Genomic DNA, 15,489 nt, shown 5'->3' with positions numbered 1-15,489 from the left:
CTGTTTTCTCATATCTTTCCAAAGTCACAAGCCAAAAACTCACCTCAGCAGTGCCACACCAGACCTAGGTTGACCTATTTTCCAGAAAGCCCGGAATTAAATCCCCATTTATTTAGCAAGTGCTAAACCAACAGAATCTGCTTTCCAAATACCAGATCAATTGTGGATGTTGGAACAGGAGATTGAGTTTCATCAGGGTTTGTCTGGGTGAAATGAGAACCAAGTCTCAGACAAAGTGGAGGCTGAAACAGAGGTGAGAAAATCCCCCAGGAGACAATTCTTGGTGGAGCTGTGGCCAGAGCACGTGGCTTAGGATTGCAAGCAAAGCAACAGGTTTCTGACTTTTTTTTATTTTTAAAGAAAAAGAGTATGCTGTGGGCTGTATTTGGAGGAGAGGTGGTTACACAAAAAAGAAAAGAAAAAGGAAAATAATGCTGTGATCAAGTTCTCTTACTACAGCAATTAATCTATAAAAGCCCTGAGCACTGAATAGCCATGTGAAACAGGGAGAAGACGATCAGAGTTGTTCGTTCCTTGACATCTCTCCTGACAATCTGGCTCGTCAAAGCCGTCACTTGCTCCTCTCTTCCGTCTCCCTGCTCTGAAGGCTGTCCTGCATCAGTCCCTTTGGCCATTGGGCCACTGGCCATTGCACCCTGTTGATCCAATCTTTCCAGAGTTGTCCTTTGCTGCCACTAGGAACAAATCCCAGTGCACAAACCAGAAAGTTTACACAGGGCCTACTTTCAATTCCTTTATGAAAAGCGAATTCAGCTGTGAGATCTTTTTTCCCTCAGTATTTGCTGGGAGTCTGCATTAGGATTTAGAAGTAGGGCTGAAAGTTTTAGATCCAGACGAGCAACTCTCCTTTCATTAGCTAATGCCTTTTATTTAGCAATAAATAAATAAATAAATTACAAATCCTTCCTTTTTGGTCTTTTTGCCTCATATGCCTGTGTCACAGCTTTTTTTCCATATAATTAATCAGCCCAGATCTCTCATGCAGCTCTGCTTGTCAGCAGGGATTAAAGCCTGACAGTATTTAATCATCTTGTATTTCATAGAAGACTAACAGTCTCCCTTTGCTTCCTCTTCCCTCCTTTCCCTTTCATTTCCTTCTCTTTTCTGGGTATGTAGCACAGTGTCTGCTCTGACTGAAGTTTTTGTACAGAGAGTGACAGGTATAAAATTCCTTTCTTGGCTTTTTTCCTTCTGTGACCCACGTATTTTCCTCATGGGATCTTTGCTGTGACATTTTGGGTGTACTGTGACCTACCCTGTTAGCACAGAGGCCCACCACACACCGAGGCCGTAGGAGTAGGTATTGAATCATATTTTACTTTTTTTTCCCCCCAGGAATTAGAGTAAAGCTGTGAGCCAAGTGGGCTGAATAACTAAACCAATTATTTTTTCATATTTCTGGGGCGATTTAGCTGTTTGTTTTGAATGTATGGATACTGACTTTGGATACTGACTTTGATTCATTTTATTAATTTAGGTATCTCATTAAATTATGGATCTCAATGTTTGACCTATTCACAGAGATCCCCTTTGTAATCAAGGGGTGGAAATGGATCCTTCCTTAAGCACAAAACTTCTATTTCAAGGTATAAATCCCTATGGATAGATGACTCATCTCCTAGAAGGGCTTTGTCTCCATTGATGTTTAAATAACTTGTCCAAATAGAGATATTTTCACTACAGATGTAGAGGGAGGTAAGTTGCACGATGAATCTTAAATCTTTGTCACTGCCACAGGAGGTCTGTTTATTTCTGTCCCATTCTGGGGTGGGGTAGGAGACCAAGGGAGCTCTCCGTGGTCCCATTCCCTGGATTTGGAGGAGTTCCAAGGGACTTGGTGATCTGAGTGCTGTGACACACAGAGGGATGAACCTGAGGGTTGGCTCTCTGCAGAGAACATGCTCTGTCTCCTTTTTCCCAGAGTATGGATTGCTAGTTCCCCAAACAACCACTCTCTTAATTTAATTAGACACCCCTTTTAGCATGGATGATGTCAGATATTATAAGGTCTGTAAATCAAATGGATTGAATGTATTCTGCTTAATTTGAATTTATAGGTTAAGTAGTGTTGACCCTGGCTAGCTTTTATATGGGAGACTCCCAAGAAATCCCAAGTACCATCAGTGCATTTTGCTCCCCCACACCAAGGATCATGCCACTGAAATGTGTTTGCTTTCTGCTGCTTTTCTGACATTGCTGTATTGATGCCTGAAAATTGGAGGAGGAAAGGAAAGGGAGAGAGAGAGACTTAAAACAGTTTAAAAAGCCAAATTTTTTCATGTCCTAGGTAAATGTTTTCTTGCTGCAGAGGAAAGTTCTATTTACAACAGGGTTCAGGTACTGAGAGAGGTCACAGGAGGTAGCAGGGTAAAACCTTTGGCAGATGCTGTTGAATCCTAGAATATTCTTTCTCCTCAATCAGTTAAGAAGACTTCACCTTCACTAATTCTTGCTGTAGGAGGCAGCTTATTGTCTTTGGCCTCTTTTAAAATCAAATGGTGGATAAAATGTTTGGTTACAGTTTTGACAACAAAAGTAGAAGAATAAATCACAATCATTGCTCAGAATTAGGTGTTTTTCTTCATTGACTCAAGTGGTACAGTGGTGCAGTGAAAACAAAGTAAACAGATCAAAAGACAGTGAAGAATGTAATATTTGCTGGTTTCTTTTAGTTCTAACATGGACAACTTCAGGTCAGCAGACTGAAAATCCATGGCTAAAAGCAGCCAAGTGGCTCTTAAATGGAATTTGCACGTGCCAGAAATCCCAGGGACAAATGTTTGTTTTGTGTTGAATGGGCTGTCAAACTGATGATCAGAATAGATCATTTTGGCCTCAAACCTTTTTATCAATACAGATTCTGCATTTTTCTTCCAAGACTGGCTGAGTGGATGTTTATATTTTATGTGAAATAGAAAAACCAGCATGTTAAAGTAAAAGCCAACAACAGTACCAGAAGTTGGGGCTTTTTAAAGGGGAGGATTTATGATGTTTAAGCCTTGATTTATTAAAGGAAAAAAAAAAAAGAGCATGAGCAGTGGTTTTTAAGCACATTTGCCAAGGAAAAAGAGGTAGAAAACTGCAAAATAAAAGTTAGGAAGTGATAAATGCAGACATCTCTTAATGAAGAAAATTAATTCTACAAGCAGAGTGATACAGAAAGGAAACATCCGTTACCGAGGAAGGGGCATTGAGGCAGAGGACATTTGTCATCTCAAGTGACAATTAGATGAGCTCCAAACAGAGCAGGCTAAAGAAGGCAAAAATATGCAAGGGAGGAAAATGAGGCGAGGAGAATTGAAGGAATACAGAGCAGACTTTTTCAGGTCTGTTGGCCTGATTTATGCTTTTACACCTTCCTTAGCATACAAACATCCCTGAAACGAAGAGCCTGTTTTGCTCTCATTACTGTACAGTCCCGCGAGCACCGTGTTGGGCAAATCTGCTTGGCAGCAGCACCTGAGAGCAGCTGTGGGGCTGAGCAGAAGGTGGTTCAGCAGCCGGGAGGTGAACCATGTGGGATGCCTTGTTCCCTGCCCGCTTCCAGAGGGCTGTGGAGGAGGCAGCAGCAGCCAAGTGAGCAATGTGCTCTACCCCGAGCTCGGGGTCGCGCTCAAATCCGTGCTCGGCAGAGCGAAACCCTTTGCAAAGGCCCGAGAACACCTCGGTCTGTCCCACTGTATTGAGCTCCACTCAGTACACCTACCATGATTGCCCTACTAAAAAAATCAGGCTCCATTGCCTGAATACAGATGAGAAAATATTGGTTCTGTTGGGGGAAATTCCTCTTCACAAGTTATTTCCTCTCTACGTCTCTGCTTTTGGGCAATACAAGATCTTCCCTGCGCCCCACGGGTGTTGTTTCCACAGGGGTCTCAGGGCACTGGGTGTCGTAATTTTGCTTCTGCCCAAATATTCGTTTAGAGAAGAGAGAGCTTTATATTTTTCCTCTAATATTTTGCATTGGCAAAATAAATTGGCGGACTGGTTTGAAATAGAGGTTGTGACAAAGTGGGCAAGTTTTCTGTTGGTGCAATTCCGATGGTCTTGATGGCTTCTGTCATCAAGGGGCTCTTGCAATCCCCCACTTCCCATGGACTTCAGATGTCCCCTGTGTTCACTGCCAGGTCTCTTCCATTGCCAGAGCCCTTTTGGCCTCTTTCTTTATGGCTGATGTCAAAGAGTAGCCCACAGCAGAAACTTGCAGCAGTCCCTTTGCACAGAGCTCCTGTTCTGGGGACCTGCTCGTTTAGTCCAGGACGAATAATATAAACCCAAGTTGGGCAGGATGTGCCAGCCAGGCTCTTGTTTCTGCATCTCCCTTGGAAGAATATCTGCCTGATGATCACACCTGACACAGGTACTGGGATGTCATGGTGAAGTGGGACAGGGGGGCATCAGTGCTCCCCAGGTGTGCACTTGTGCCTCAGGTACCCAGTCCTGCACAGGTACCAGTACTTGAAAAGAAATCTTCAGCTACCCTGTAGAAAATCAGGCAGGGGCATCACCCACCAGGCTGTTTCAGCTTCTAGAAATTTAGTCTGTTTTAAAGATTTTATTGAGACTTACAAGTGGAAGCACATTCCTTCAAGATGAACGTCAGCTGTTTGTGCGTATTTTTTAGAGCTTGCTTCTTGTTCTTGATGGGTTTGGGGTGGTTTTAAGTGTTGTATGAGTAAACTGTTAATGGTGCATCTGTGTGTAACACCATTCCAAATGGCCAAGTTCGTCAGAAATTGAACATTCTGCAGAAAAAGGGGCTCTTCAGTCCCAGGTGGAGTAGGGTTTTAAGCTCCAAAAGCTGAGTGATCTTGTGTCAAATACTGTGCCTGTGGTTTTGATCCAGATTTTAGCAGCTCTGTGTACCTGTGATTAGGGCTATAAAAGAGACAGGGAAGTTGAAACTTGTGTGGTTTTATAAAAAGTTAAACTTGGCTGAACTCAACATGATTCACTTAGAGCCCTTGGGGCTGGACTCTTACAAACATAAACTTCTCAGGACTGCAAGTCATGGACTTTCCTCTTCTTTTGGGATTAATATACTTAAAACTTTTGCACGTGAAATGCTAGAAAAGTGAAGTTATTCATTATTTAGTTCTTTTGTTGTCTTTTATTCTACCTATCTTACTAAAAAAATAACAAAACAACCTCCACCAAAAGTAGCTGCTTTAGGCATATTATAGAGTAGGATATATTCAGTCTTGAAGTCAGCAGCTGCAAACTGTGATTCCCCTGTGTGGAATGGTTACAGGGAAGACCTGTGTGGTGGTGGTAGGCAGGACAGCTTCTATTTTTCTGGCAAGTGACAATTTCATTGTCTTTTTTCTGTCTAACATCTCTGAATAAAATAAAATAATATTTTTGAGCTGCTAGGCTGGAGTTGGTCTCCTCTCTGTGATACACACCAGAGATGAAGATTCTGTGGTCTGTGGCTCGGCTGTTTCAATCCTGTTCATACATCATTTATTTCAAATTAGTGAGACTTAGCAGGAATCCAGAAATTTGCATCTGCTCCAGCATCAGGGCCAAATAGGCAAAAATGGAGCGAAGCCACAAGGACTACTAAGAGTCTGGGTAGTATTGGTTAAATGCCATTGCTGCCTTCAGGGAATACCTTTATTCCACTTGTCTGTACCAACCCTGTGGCCAGGCACACAGCTCAGATGGGAGCTGCCTTTGGGCAGTAGGGAGAGTTATTTTCAGCCCTGGGGGTTGTTCCAGAGCTGTGCTGGGTTACAGACACCTCCTGAGGATCTTCTCACTGGCTCTGTGTCATGCCAGGAGCTGCCTGAACAAGGCATTAATTATCCATTCCTGTGCATTCCTCGTTCTGATTAATTTACAAGCTTAATCTTTCAGTTTGGTTATGCAATTTGCTCCATGAAATACCGCTTGCATTTTTTCTAGTAATGAAAACCCACAAATAATCCCCGTGCCCCAAGTACCTGTCCCGATTATCTAGCGCGTTCATAAGTGCTGCTTGCAGAATTATTTTGCCTGGTTAATGTTTGGTTTTGTATTTATTCTAATTGCCACTGTTGCTATTTTAGAAGTTGCCAACCCATTGGTGGATATTCTGGTTTAATCCTTTTTGCCATCCCCTAGCAAGCTCCACTTTGCCTGTTTTACAAAACCATTCTGAGTTCCTGTGCAGACACAACTGTTCACTGGGGCTGGCCCCTGCTTCCATATGGTGCACATTAATCACAATTCAGCTGTGTAAACACAAACTTGCATTTCATTCTGCACACGGTTGCCCAGCTGAGGTTGAATGAAAGATTTCATTTTTGTGAGTCATATAAACACACCTGAGAGACTGTGAACACAATGTAACGTGACTCTCTGTTCTATAGAACACATCAGTTTGCTAATTAAAAATCTGCTCTTATGGTTGATTCTCGTTTCTTTTTATGAAGCCCTGGAATGCTATTAAGCAGGTCTGGAATGGTGATGTGTGGTTTATTGTTTCTTCTTAAAATTGTTTCCTGCCTATTTTGTCTGTGATTCTGTTGTGTTGAGGAGTCCCTCTTTGCTTTTCATTTATGGTTTTCATAGAGTAAATCTGCAAGTATTGTTTATAGTTGAAATGTTCTCAGTTGTATATTTTCTGAACAGCTTGGGTTTAATAGCTGGTTTATGTTTGGAATAAACAAGTTTTAAAAAAAAATTAAAGGGCCATGAGTCAACCAAAGGAAAATAAAAACAAAATCTTTAGAGAAGTAAGTAACAAGGCTGTATACCTTTTAACCCAGAAAATTCATCAATCTTTTTGTCCATGTGTACACTCATGTTATCATTTTGCTTTGATTCACGTGTACTTCAGGGACTTTGATGCTTACTCTGGGTGGGAACTATCAATAGAGCTATTACAACAAGACAGAAGAAACACAGCCTGTCTCAAGTATTCAGCTGTTTGGGTTTTTTTCTAAAATATTGCCAGTAGATATGCTGCAGCATGTTACTCAGGGATAAAATTATCCAGCTTTTATAGGAGCAGGGTTTAGAATAAAAGAACATCTTAGGCTGCAAAAGCAACATTTAATACTTGTTTAGCAGGGAATGTGTGGTTACAGGGAAGGGAGAGAACCATAGGTCATTATATCTCTTACAGGTAATTATTAATGAAGAACAGTTTGAGAATTCAACATATACAAATACACAACTTCTGATGTGTCTTTCTATACTGGTACCTTTTATAAGATTTGCTGTGACCAAGAAAGACTCCCACTTTCAGCAGTTCTTAAGTGTAAGCACACGAAAAACCTAGTTTCGATCAATAGTTTTTGTGGTAAAATCCATAAAACAAAACAGACCCTTTATACAACTCAGAACAAATAATTTAGACTGCAACCTCTGAGACAATTTCTGTTTAAGCTTGGCTGGAGGATGATGCTCCAACATGCAAATTGGAGGTGTATTGCACTGACATTTAAATGTAATCATAGGAGTGGACGGTTGAGAGTCCAGCAAGATCCACGAGCAACTGAGTAAGTTGCTGGCAGAGGAGCTGATGCGAAGGACTGCAGTGATTGCAAATGAGCCCTGGCCAGGAGGTAATGTGATTAGTGTTCTCTAAGAGCAAAGTGTGTTGCAGAAATTAAATGAAGCCTAGAGAGAGGTGGAGGTGGGGGAGAAATGACATAATTCCTCCAGTTTCATCTCATAAGAGCTTTATCATTTTCAGTTGTGGGTTGGTGGTGGGGTTTTTTTTCCCAAACCTTGTGCTGAGGGTGTTTGAGAGTTATTGTGAGATTTGAAAGAATGCTGAGGTTTTGATCTTGTCACGACTGAAAGTCCTTTATAAATGTCAGAGTTGGTGCCTGAAAATCTGGGACACTGCTTGGCTGCTTCTCTTGCGAGAGCTCGGCTAATGAGGCCACCAGAGAGCCACTGCCGAGCAGCCCGGGGTGGTGGCCCTGCTGCATGGAGCCTCTGGAGAGGGAGGAGGCGTCTGAGATGTGATGGCCAACAAACTGCCAACCCTAATTAATAACAATATCTGGCATTCCCGTCCTGGGAATGTTTTTGTGGTGCACAGCACAGTTGTGGTCGCCCCTTTCTGTCCTCTCAGGACGTGGGGATGATGTCTTGAGGTTTTGCTGGTTGTTCTGCCTGCTGCATTCACGCTTCATCAGAGCAGGGTGAGATAACCAGAGCAAGGCACCTGGAGGGGCCATGTGGGCACTGCAGCTGGGGCAGAAGCTTTGTTGGCTTTTTTGAAGCTTTGTGAAGGTTTTAATCCAAGTTAAACCACGTAAGCAATGTTACACCAGCACACATCTGACATCAGCAGTCACCAGAAATGTGAGGTGCTTAAATTCGCATGAAATGTGATAAGTTTACCTGGAACAACTTTTTTTGAAGTTTCATAAACACGCAGCTCTTTTAAGGCTCACTGAGGAGTTTGCTTTCTTAAGAGTGGTGATTAAAAATTTCCGCAGTGTATTTAAGAGGAGCAGGAGGGTTGTTACAGGAGATCCCACCACTGCCATTCACATGCCTGAGTAACTGATTCGCATTGGAGTCTGGCAGAACTGTTTTGTTGAAGATACTGAACAAGAACAGTAACTTGTTCCTGGTGTGCCATAGGCATGTATTGGTGACAAGTTTCTTCCCTCCAAACTACAGCTGTGGAAGGGCCAAGCAGTTTCCTGGTTCAGCAGCGCACAGAAGCCCAAGCACAATGAATAATTTCCTTGAGTTCCAAAACACTTCACATGTGCTTTAATTTATCTGCTTAAAAGGTTTTGGGCTGAGTTGTGGTCAGTGGTGACACCAGTGTCCAGCTCCCCAAACCTCTGCTGACATCTGGTTCTACTGATCCTGAGAAGCTCAGAAGAAACAGCCTGTGTTTGAAGGGAACATAAAGGGTCCTCTACAGCAATTCAGATGTGCAGATTAGGAAACCACTTTTCTCAAGCCCTAGAATGCCACTTTTCACTGCCTAGAAATTGGGTGCTTATGTTCTTCACAGATTTTGGAAATGGCAGGTGTCAAACAGAAACTCTGCTGCTGCTTATAGTAGAAAACTCTGTTACTAAAATGTATTTCCCCCGAGAGAAAACAGGACTTTCCTGAGCGCTTGCTGTGCAAGGCATAGGTGTGGTTTAGACAGGAGGTTCACTCTAGGAAACAGCAGCACAAATGGGTTTGTGTCTCACAGGTGTCACCTTGCGAATGTGACGGTGGCCATGCAACTCTTTGTCAACCTGTTAAAATGTCTGGAGACCTCACTGTAAGACAAGAATGTGCAAATACCAGTGAGCTGTGTAAAAACCAGCAAGAATATTTTTACTAACTGAATAATAAGACATCCCTTTGCCCTGGCCTGCTTGATCTATACTCTCTTACTTCAGGTAAATCAGCTTGATCTAAAGTACACAAGCAGGACTTTCTAGATTCTGTCCTGCTTTGTAAAATTAGGTCTCTGGCTGGTTGATTAATTAAATGGTGGTGCATGGCTTTGTTTTGGAATTTCATGACGGCTGATTTGTAGCACTTTAACACCACACTCATCTTGAGGTGCAGTTTAACGTAGTACCTGCTGAGAGAGCCTCACCCGGGATCTGTCTGCTAGCCTTTGCTGGGCAGATCTGTTCAGTTGGGGTTTTGGGGGCTGGAAAATAAAGCCAGGGTAGTTAGACAACAGCAGCCCTATTAAACAATCGAGATCTGACATTGTGGCTCTGGAACCCCCAGAGGATGAAGAATTTGGGGAAAATGGGATTCAGTCTCTCTGGCACTAGCTCTTGTGTCTCTCATGGCAAAGGAGCACGCAAACAATGATTCGGAATTTGTTTCCACTACAAAATGGATCCTTGATCCCAAGGCAATAAGCAGTAAAAGAGCAAGCAGCAAAGAGTCAAATATTACAGAAGCTCATGCTAAAACAAAACCTGAGATTTCTATTGGGAATTTTTGCATGGTTTTTCGTCAGCAGAATCTGGGATGCATCAAACACTTGTAGTATGATATTTTTAACAATTAGAAGTCCAAATATGCGCAATTATCAACAGCAGGAATTCTGTCAGGAATGACTGCACCAAGTTTAATTTAATGTACTCAGCCTTGTAATTGTTTTTTTTAATCTTGCTGTGCCAATGACAGCGTTTTTTTGCTTTGTAGTTTTTATGTTTTATATCCTCCACAAATCACACATTTAAGACAGTTTTGTTTTGCAACATCTCTGAAATGCTGGCTTATTAGCAAGCCAGTCCATGCCAGATTATTTTAATATTGATAGGCCGTATCAGCAGTTGAGTTTAAGATTCGTTCCTCGTGCTGTTTTGTTAAGGTTTAGTGGGACTAAATCACAAAACATTGCTTTGCTTGGAAATTGAATTGAAAAGATCCATCTACAGTAGGATTACTTGTTTAGAGAAAGCTGCTCTTGCATTCTGAAAATTTTGGTGGTTTTCACTTGTAGTTTGGGTGCCTGAACAATGCCAGGCAAATTTGAAGTGCATCAGTGCTCCAGCACTCTGCCGAACTGGGATCCTGCTTACAAAGGATATTTTCATCTCCGCTTCCCAAAGCTCTGTCTTTGTCATAAATAAATAGGAGCTAGGAAAGCAAACTTGAATTTAGAGTTATATGTAACATTAATTTTCTATGCAATATAACCATGAGCTACTACACCTGCTGGTGACAAATGATGTTGGTGCCTGCATGTTCTTACTCAATCTTTTGAGGTTGCACATGATTATGAGGATTAGTCCTGCAAACAGGGGTATTTTCTTTTTCATCTTTTTACTTGCTTTGTGCTGAAACACTTGCATGTGCGTTCAGGATATTGCTGATTTCATTCTGGCACTTTTAATATGAGACTCGCCAGATTTTTATCTTGGGCTTGATGGATGATTACCTGTGTGATGTGGACAGCCAGTGTGCCAGGGTTTTGTGGTGTAAGTGCCTTTCAGCCTCGTGCACCTGGACCTCCAGCAGCTTCTGCTCCCTTGTAGGGGATTACAGAAAGTAAGAAGGGAAAACAAGGCTTCTGTCAGGATTTCTGAGTACAATCCTTTGGTCTGGACTTTCTAAGGAAATTTTGTAGGGTTTTGTCAGGCAAATCAGGTTGATCACTACTGACTGTGACTTCTCTTGTGGAGCAGATTACAGGGTATTTCAGCACGTAGCATGTTACAGTGCTTGAGCTTAGCTGGCTAAAGATCTGCATAATCTCATATATATGCTTCTAGCAGAGACACAGCTACACACCTTTAGCTTGAGTTGCTCAATACATAACTCTCTGTATCCTCGGTCATTAAAAAATGAAAAATTCACCGTGATAAAAAATTGAGTAACTCCTGGAATCTGGAATAAGAGGAAGAGTTGTTGCACATACCTTGCAGGCTGTGTTTCAGAATTTAGGAAAAGTCTGGCTCGTTGTCTTTTGTGCTGTATGTCAGGCCTCTGACATTAATCCTTTCTGTCTCTTGGCAAGTATTTCACATTCAAAAAGGCATATATGCCTAGGGAAAAAAAAAAAAAAGAATGAGGGAAAAAGACAATTGCAGTGACACAGGTTAAACTAATAGAGAGTAGGGCTTAGAGAAGGTGTGGAAGTGTTTATACTTCTGTGTGGCAGTGATTCCTGCCTGGACTATGGCCCATTGGATCAATACTGCTGTTCTTCAGCAGATTTCCCCTCCCAGCCCTGTGCACACCCAGGTGCTGAATTCCTCTGCACATCCCTTGTTGTGACTGGGACAGCTCAGAATTTCATCCTTCTGGATGGAAATGAAAACTCCAACATGCCCACTTCTGCTGTGTTTCATCCCCACTGGCTGTTCGTGCCCTTAGAAATTGTGGAAAATCCCTGGTTGCAGACTGGTCACCCAGGGGCAGCAAACCTGGCTGAGGGACTGCTCCTTCCTGTGGCTTTGGGTAGAGACGCAGCCGAGGTGGCCAAAAACCTGCGTGACCTTGCCTGCAAAGAGTTTGAGCCTTGCTCCCCTGGTCTTTCCTGTTAAACTCTTGGGGTTTTTATACTGTTGTCTTCTGGGGTAATTTTCTGTGCTCCTTAATTTTCCTTTAAAGCAGCCAGGGAAATGTTCTTCTTTGGAGCAGTGAATTTTTCCATTTTCCCTGATCTGGTAACTGCCCACTGAGGGTCTTCTTTGTGGATGGAGGCCTTCACATCTGCACTGGGAAATCCAAATGACTGTGTTTGGCCCATGGCTGGAGATGTATTAGGAAGGCTCATCTTGAACAGCGGAACCAGTTATGTTTAGGTGTGCTGTGTGCCAGTGGGAGAAGCTTTGTTAAATCTTTAGGAGATGATTTGTCTAGCTGGGCGTTTAAAAACAGGTTTTCTTGCATTTTTTGGCAAAATAAAAATGTTTTTTGTCAAATCAAAATGAGGCTTGTGGCCTTATTTTGAGTCCTAAAACACAGGCGTGCTCATGAACATCCCATGACATAGACAGTGGCCAATTTCTTCAATGTGCATTGACTTTATTCCTCCGTTGTGAATGGAGGAATCTTTGAGGCAAAGTGAAAGCGTGTGCTTTGATGTATTGTATCCAGCAGTGGTATTGGCTCTCAGGAGGCAGGAAGAAATTCCCAACCCGTGTGGTATTCTGGTACCTGCTCGTATTTAGCTGTTACCTGTTAGTTACTGAGTGTCATTGCAGCAGGGTGCAAGACCCTCAGTCTTTAACGCCTGGACATAAAAGTCTCCAAGAAACACAGACTGCACTTTTTCTAAGCTGTAGGTCCATGCCCCCAGTGTGTATTTCTGTGTGAATTATAATCAAAGTCTAAGAACTGGCCAGTGTTTAGCTACCTTCTGCTGACAGCTTTTGGCTTTTTTGGAAATATTTTAGCTTCATGCATACTGTAGCTGTCGCTGTGATTCAGAGCCTTTGGAAGCAGAGCTTCCTCTTGTATTTGTTATTTGCTTAGCAGAGCTTTGACTTTATGGCTATGTATTTCAGAATCTTTTATGCCAGGGAATCATTTATATTTCAGAGATATGGGAAGGCACCTTGGAGCTTGCTGCATGTCTTGTTTTTTAACCTTAGCCCAGTGTGATATTCTCTCTAAAGAATATTCTCACGTAATCCTGCAGAGAAGGATAAAGGTAACACAGTTGCCTGGCATTAAAACTGTAAATCAGAGGTACATAATGACAAGTCTGAGAAATGTACTAAAAATAATAATAAGACAGGCTTGTCTCTGAACACTAAATGCCAGTAAACTTTGCTTTGAATTCTGACTTCCATCCAAAATCTGCACCCTGTCAAGGGGCTGTTTGCTTGTTTTGTACTTCAGGGGAGCTGACTTAACTTTATTTGCTGGTCCAGATGTGACTCTCCCTGGAGGCATTCCTTGGCCAGGCTGTAGAAAGATGTTTCTGAGAACCCAAAGGGAAATACAAAGCTGAAAACCTGGCCAACACTGCCTCAGGGGCATTCCTTTCCCTGGGAGAAAGGCTGGGACTGGGAAGGGACAATTGCCCATTTTGTATGACTGAGGAAGGTGACATTTTTACAAGCAGGAAAGTTTGATGGAGCCTGAACTGCTTCTTAAGCCCAGCTTACATGGACAAGTGTGGTTGTGATTACAGTGAGGATTTCTGGGGAAAAACTCGGCAATGAGGCTTTCTCAAGGATTTTGGAAGCCCTGTGTATAGTTCTGATTTCCTTCTGGAGGTCTTTGTGGGGCTCTGTGGCACCTTGGCAGGCATTTTGGAGATACAGGACAGGCTCACCTGGGCCTAAGCAGGGCAATTATGGTGGGAACTGGGTGTAGCCTTCTTCCCTGGGTGCTGGAGAGTGGGGCAGGGGGACTTTCCTGGGGAAGAGGTGTGAACTGCACCTATTCCATTATACTTCAAGGTTGTGCCATTTGTCTAGGGGGAAGGGACATAAATGCCTAATTTATTACCTCATTAGTGGTGCTCAAATCACATTTGCATTCACGGGCTCTGAGAAGAAAATATTTGCATTTAAATCTTTTGTGAGATTTGAAATTAAAGTTATGTGAAATTGCCTGAGAATCCCTTTAAAGATATAAGGGTGAAGCATACATTAAAATAAAGATCCTGCAGTTGCTGATATGGGGAGTAGATGTTCTATTCAAGACACTGGGGCTTCTCCTGACCCTGCTGTGCAATGCAAAACCAACCCAAAGCAATCCATTCCCTGGCAGCTCTGATAAAGTCAACACACAGTCCTGCTATATGGCAGGGGCCCCACAAAACCACAAAGCACAGACAGATTCAGGACTTGCTATGGGCTGTGGAGGGTGGTTTTTTCAGGGATCCTGGCAGTCAGAAAGGTAGAAAGGAATGATGAAACCACAGGATTAGTAACAACCCCACAGGAATGATGAAACCACAGGATTAGTAACAAGCTCCTGTAATAAATATCTGTGCTTTGGATGAGCCTGGTGAGGGGGTTCAGTCTGAGTAGGTGTAGTTTGTATGTAGAAAGCTGCCTTGGAGTGATCATGGGAAGTTACACACACCACCCCCCCCCAAATCTTGCTTTTTTTTTTCCCTCTTTGACATGAGTGTTGAAGGGTTCCAAGTCTGTGGCCATTCTGAGGATGAGAAAGCAAGAAAATGATCAAAGAGATGCTGGAAGTGATGATAACATAGTATGGTCCTAAAAAATCAGTGCTAAATAAAATGATAACTTTGACTGCTCTGGGAGAAGAGCTGCCCCAGCTCTCTCAAAGCCTCAAAGGCAGGCTGGCTCTTTTAACCATGAGCCTAATCAACTGGCTCCTTCTAATTACCATGAAGGAGTGACTGTCTAAAAACTGCTTCTTTCATAGGTATCCTTCTCTTTTGGCAACTTCTCTCTAGTGCCTGGTGAACTAAAGCCAGGAGACCAGCTTGGCTTGTTGGGACAGTCCATGCCAGCCTGTCTAGCCTCTACATGCTTAATTTCCACGTGAGCATAATTAGGAGGTGGCCACAAATAACAGGTTGAATATATTCCTCTGGGAAACTGGGTAGAAAATGCCAAGTTTTGAGCAGCTTCCACCCATGCTTCAGGAGGGGTTTGCTGACAGAGCAGCTCATGGCGTGGAGGTTTTAATTGCCATCCAGAGCTGATGATTCATAGGTTTCTCTCTTCCCATTCCCTGTTCCTTGGCAGATCCTGGATGTCCTGTTGACAACTGAAGCCAATAGCTCAAACCCCGAGCTCTTCTCCATCCTTCAAAACCCTCCCAGCCGCCTCCTTTTCCCGTTGATGTTGACAGCTCCACCACCACGCCGTGTCCCACAGGCTCACAGCAGCAGTGTCACTTCTCGCTCTCCTCCCTCTCTGAGGTTTTGTGAAACACTTGTGCTTTATTTGTGCAGCATCTCTGAATGTACCTTCTCTCCTTTGTTTCTGCCACTGACACAAACATTAGCATCCCCCTCTGTGACTTGCCTGACTCTGCACTGTCTCTCCATATGTGGAGTTGGGAGATCTACCCCAACCTGCATTTCCCTCCCCTTTCCACATT

General features: G+C 42.9%; 1 protein-coding gene across 2 annotated transcripts in view; it reads left to right on the top strand.

Moving 5' to 3' along the window:
- SGCD (sarcoglycan delta) overlaps positions 1-15,489 on the top strand; it is a 307,493-nt gene that overhangs the window by 131,144 nt on the left and 160,860 nt on the right. The gene's annotated exons all lie outside the window — the stretch shown is intronic.

This window comes from Corvus hawaiiensis, chromosome 15 (assembly GCF_020740725.1).
Source record: "Corvus hawaiiensis isolate bCorHaw1 chromosome 15, bCorHaw1.pri.cur, whole genome shotgun sequence".
In the NCBI taxonomy this organism is placed as follows: domain Eukaryota; kingdom Metazoa; phylum Chordata; class Aves; order Passeriformes; family Corvidae; genus Corvus; species Corvus hawaiiensis.
This window is presented reverse-complemented; position numbering and strand designations above follow the sequence as displayed.